Below are 5,969 nucleotides of genomic sequence, written 5' to 3' on the forward strand. Positions count from 1 at the left end.
GGGGAAGAAGAAAGAAGCAAAACATTTAAAACCCAAATGGAAAGAAATCTGCTGTTTATAATGTTTATGGTAATGTCTTTGACTGGACTGATATGCAGTGTATTCATATTGGAAAAATTCATTTGGTCTTTTTCTTCAAGAAAAACACCAAATGGTGGATAATGGCAATGCAGCAGCAGGGCCAAGACTCCACAGGCCCTGGGATAGGAAGCCACAGTGGCTTCCATGGAGGGTTTAGCAGTGGCCCCATGGTCAGGATCACGACAGTGGTCTGGGCCAGGGTAGAGGCCATGTAGGCCTTGGAGCTTGTAGAGGCAAGGCCAGGGCTAGGAGTGGATCCTGGTTACCAAGCTGGGCTGCCTGGTCAAAACCATGAAGATCAAGACCATGGAGGAGATCTATTTCTTCTCACTGCCCATCTGAGATTATTGACATTTTCCTGGGGGCCACTCTCCAGGATGAGGTTTTGAAGATCATGCCTGTACATAAGCAGACTCGCACTGGCCAGTAGACCAGGTTCAAGGTTTGTAGCCATCAGGGACTACAATGGCCACATTGGTTTGGGCATGAAGTGCTCCAAAGAGGTGGTCACTGCCACCCAAGGGGCCATCATCCTGCCCAAGATCTTCATTGTCCCAGTGAGGAGAGGCTACTGGGGGAACAAGATTGGCAAGTCCCACACTGTCCCTTGCAAGGTGACAGATTGCCATGGCTCTGTGCTGGTGCACCTTATTCTTTTATTTCCCCAATTATTATTAGTATTATTATTTATCCATTCAATATCTATACATCATTTAGATTGTAAACAGACTTTACCCAGCATTATATACACCTCAGTCCATTCCAGTTGAGAATATGATACATGTCATCATCAACAGGTAATAAACCATATCTGTGTTCCACAAATGTCTTACCTATTTTTTTCCTCCAAATTTCCTTTATTACACTCTTCTACATTTTCAGTCTCTTTCCACTTTGTCTCCAGTGTCCATAACAATTTTCAATGCTTTTATGTCCTCCAGTCTTTCAGTATCTACTATAGAGTGCAGACAGTTGGTATATGTTAAGTGGAGACATACAAGTCAGACAATGTAAGAGAGGCATTATATAACCCCATTCAGTATATACTGAATGTGTTGTCAATCTTCCATGTTTGTCCACTTTCTATCAAATGCCAGACTTCTTGTTTTATGGCTGAATTCCATGGAATATATGTGCCACACTTTTTCAATCCACTCATCTGTTTGTGGACATTTGGTTTGGTTCCATGTCCTAGCATCTGTGAGTAATGCTGCAATAAATATAGATGTGCAAATTCTTTTCCAACTGAGCATTCTCCTGTCTTTTGGGTAGATACTCAGGAGTGGAATTGATGGATCATATGGTAAAATTCTATTTGAAGGTCTTTGAGGAACCTACATATTGTTCACAGTGGTTGGGCCAATTTATATTCCCAACAATGTAGGAGAGTTCACCTTTCACCACATCCCCTCCCGCATTTATCATTTTTTGTTTGTTTGCTTGTTTTTTAATCTTTACCATTCTGACTGGGGTTAGGTGGTATCTCATTGTGGTTTTGATCTGCATCTCCCTTATGATGAAGGATATTGAGCATTTTTTTCCTATGGTTTTTGGTTGTTTGTATGTCTTCCTTAGAGAGTTGTTTATTCAGCTCGTATTCCCATTTTTAATTGAGTTAATAATTTTTTTCTGGAACAGCTGTTGAGTTCCCTGTGTATTCTACTTATCAGTCTGTTACCTGAGGCATAGTTTACTAAAATATTCTCCCATCCCAAGGATTGTTGATTCAGAATAATTACTGTGTCCTTTGCTGTGCAGACACTTATTAATCTGATGTAATCCCACTTGTCTATTTTGGGTTTATTGACTGTTCTTTGGGGGTCTTGCTTAAGAAGTCTTTGCCTATTCCAGTGTCTCCCAAAGTTTCCCCAGTGTTTTCCAACAGTACTTTTATAGTTTGAGGTCTTAGGTTTAGATCTTTGATCCACTTTGAGTTGATTTTTGTCAATGGTGAGAAGGGTTCAGATTCATCTTTCTGCAGGTGGATACCCAGTTTTTCCAACACCATTTGCTAAAGAGATTTTCTTTTCCCACTGGATTGACTGGTACTCTTTGTCAAAGATCAGTTGGCTGGCTGTATGTTTGGGTGCTTTATTTCTGATGTCTTTACTCTGTTCCATTGGTCTCATGTCTGTTTTGTGCCAATACCATGCTGTTTTAACTATCACAACTTTGTAATATATTTTGGGGTCAGTAAGTGAAATGCCCCCCCCCCACTCCATCCTTTTTGCATAGGATTGATTTGGCAATATGGGATCTTTTATAGCTCCAGACAAATTCTATAATTATCTTTTCTAGACCTGTGAAGACTATTTCTTGTAATTTTATAGGGATTGCATTAAACATATAGATTAATTTGGATAGAATTGCTATTTTGATTATATTAATTATCTCAATCCAGAAACATAGGATGTCCTTACACTTCTTTGTGTCATTTTCTATTTATTTTTAAAGATTTTCAGTTTTCCTTATACAGGTCTTTGACTTTCTTGGTTAGTTTTATTCCTTGGTATTTTATATATATTTTTTTTTTTGAGAGATTTTCACTGTAGGGCGCGTGCGCTCGCCAGACAGACAGAGAGAGACATAGAGACAGAAAGCGAGAAATCACCCCCCAGGGGGGATGGTCACGCCACAATCCCTTCTCCTCCATTCTCCTCTCGGGATCTTGGGCACGCACGCACACGTGCCCGGCGTGAGTTTTAAGCCACCGGGTCCGGGACACGAACCGCGGTTGACTACATGGGAGTCCAGCGACATAGCCATTACGCCAACTGCTGGTTCCCGGTATTTTATATTTTTTGTCGCTATGGTAAATAGGATTACTTTTTTCAGTTTTGCCTCGGTCTGCTTGTTGTATGTATATAGAAATGCTATAGATTTTTGTAAGTTAATATTGTATCCTGCCACTTTACTATATGCATTTATTACTTTGAGAAGTTTTTCATGGATATTATTGGTTCTTTTATGTATACAATCATGCCATCTGCAAACAGAGATAATCTCACCTCTTCTTTTCCTATTGGAATGCTTTTTATTTCATTCTCTTGTCTGATTGCATTGGCTAGGACTTACTGTACTATATTGAATAGGAGTGGAGAGAATCGGCAGACTTTTCTTGTACCACTCTTTTAGTGGAATAGCTTTCACCTTTTCCCCATTCAGTATAATTTTAGCTATTGGTTTTTCATAGATGGCTTTTATTATGTGGAGAAACGATCCTTCTATGCCAATTTTACTGAGAGTCTTAATCATGAAAGAATGTTGTATTTTGTCAAATGCTTTTTCTGCATTGATTGAAATGGTCATAGGGTTTTTATTTTTTCTTTCTGTTAATATGATGTATTACATTTATGGTTTTGCATATGATGAACCATCCTTTCATCTCTGGAATAAAGCATACCTGGTTGTGATGAATAATATTTTTATAAGCTGTTGGCTATGGTACGCATATATCTCATTGAGAATTTTTACATTTATATTTATCAGAGATTTAGGTCTGTAGTTTTTCTTTTTTGTCTTATCTTTATCAGTTTTGGGAATGAGGGTGATGAAGGCTTCATAGAATGGATTTGGAAGAATTTCTTCCTTTTGGACCTCTAGAAATAATTTGAGTAAAATGAGGACTACCTCTTCTTTAAAAGTTTTATAAAATTTATAAATGAAGCCATCAGGACCTGGACTTTTCTTTGTTGGGAGGTTATTTATTATTGATTCAATCTCATTTCTTGTTGTGGGTCTATTCAAGCTTTCTATGTCCTCCTGAATCAATCTTTTTAGATTATGTGTGTTCAGGAATTTGTCCATCTCATCTAAGTTTTCTTCTTTGTTGGTATATTGTTGCTCATAATGTCCTCTGAGGATATTTTTTATTTCCATGTCTGTTGTAATATTGCCTGCTTCATTTCAAATTTGATTTACCTGGTTCCATCCTCTCTTTTTCTTAATTAGTCTAGGTAATAGTGTGTCAATCTTGTTCATCTTTTCAAAGAATCAGCTTTTGCTTTCATTTATTTTATGTATAGTTCATTTATTTTTTATTTCATTTATTTCTGCTCAAATATTTATTACTTCTTTTCTCCTGGAGTTTTGTGTGTGTGTGTGTGTGTGTGTGTGTGTGTGTGTGTTTTAATTGTTGTTTCCCAATTCCCAGAGGCATGATGTTAGGTTGTCCTTTTGCCACCTTTCCATTTTTTTCTTATACACATTAATTGCTATGAACTTCCCTCTTATGACTGATTTTGCAGTGTCCCATAAATTATGGAAACTCATGTACTCATTATAATTTATTTCCATGAATCCTTTGATTTTTTTATTAACTCTTTAGTAGTTGTGAAGTCATTCAGAAGTAGGTTATTTAGTTTCCATGCATTTGTGTATTTTCTAGGGTTTTTCTTGAAAATAATATCAAGTTTAATTTCATCATGGTGAGAGAAAATGATGGATATTGTTTCTATGCCTTTGAACCTAAAAAGGCTGGTTCTTTGCCCTATCATGTGGTCAATCTTTGAAAAAGTGCCATGTGGGGATGAGAAAAATGTATATTTTGTGATTTTTGGGTGGAAAGTTCTATAGATGTCTTTAAAATCCATCTGATTTACATTATCATTTATGTCCTGTATCTCTTTGCTTATATTTTGTCTTGTTGATCTTTTTAAAGGAGATAATGAGGGTGTTGAGATATCCAACAATTAGAGAGTTATAGCCTATCTCTCTTTTTAGATCTAGCAGTCTTTCCTTTACATATTTGGGTGCTCCTGAGTTGGGTGCATAGATTATTTATAAGCATTATATCTGCTTGATGAATTTGCCCTTTTACTACTATATAATGCTGTTCTTTTTCTCTTCTTACAGTTTTTGTCATAAAGCCTATTTTGTCTGAAATCAGTATAGTGACTCCCACTCTTTTTTGTTTCCATTTGCATGGAATACCTTTTCCAGCTCTTCACTTTTAATCTATGTATGTCTTTATCCATGCATGAAATGGGTTTCTTGTAAGCAGCAGATGGAGGATTTCTCATTTTAAAAAATACATTCAGCCAGTCTGTGTCTCCTGATAAAAGAATTTAATCCATTAAGATTCAATGTTGTTATCAATATTTCCAGACTTGTCCCTACATTAAGTTGGCTATATTCTTGGTTGTTTTTTGTTCTCTGATTTCTGTCTGTCTTTAGTTTTCTTGGTATAGTACTCCTTTCAGAATTTCTTGAAGAGCTGGTCTGGAGTTGGTAAATTCTTTCAAGTTTTGTTTAACCAAGAACATTTTAATCTTTTTTCCCCCCATATGAAGGATAATATTGCCAGGTATAGTATTCTTGGTTGAAATTGATTTTCATTTAATACTTTGAATATATTTCCCCATTCTTTCCTTGCTTGCATTGTATCTGATGAGAGGCCCAGTGTTAGTCTGATGGGATAGCCTTTGTAAGTGACTTGACATTCTTCTCTTGCCAATTTTACTATCTTGTCTTTGTCTATGGTTTTGATCAATCTGACTATGATGTGCCACAGAGAAGATCTTCTTGGATTGATTCTATTTTTATTTTTATTTATTTATTTTTTTATTTCTTGGGTCTGAATGTTTGAGTACTTCTCTAGACTTGGAAAGTTTTCTTCTAGGATTTTGTGGACTAGATTATCAATGTCTTTCTTAGTTGCTTCACCTTCTGGGATGCCAATTATTCAGACATTTGGGTATTTAATAGTATCTAGTAGTTCTCATATATTTTCCTTGTTTTTCTTGGTAATTTTCTCAGCATTTTTGATAATTTTTCTAGGTCAGAGGTTTTGTCTTCTACCTTTGAGATTTGATTTTCTGCATGATCTAATCTGCTTTTTTTTTTTTTTTTTGGAGGTTTTTTTTTTTGGGGGCGGGGGGCCGCCCGAG

General features: G+C 36.4%; 1 pseudogene; it reads left to right on the forward strand.

The window, feature by feature from the left end:
* Positions 1 to 280: 280 nt before the first annotated feature.
* The window catches only part of LOC102474542 (40S ribosomal protein S2-like), a 7,359-nt pseudogene continuing 1,670 nt past the window's right edge, over positions 281 to 5,969 (forward strand).

This window comes from Tupaia chinensis, unplaced genomic scaffold (genome assembly GCF_000334495.1).
Source record: "Tupaia chinensis unplaced genomic scaffold, TupChi_1.0 Scaffold146187_1, whole genome shotgun sequence".
In the NCBI taxonomy this organism is placed as follows: domain Eukaryota; kingdom Metazoa; phylum Chordata; class Mammalia; order Scandentia; family Tupaiidae; genus Tupaia; species Tupaia belangeri.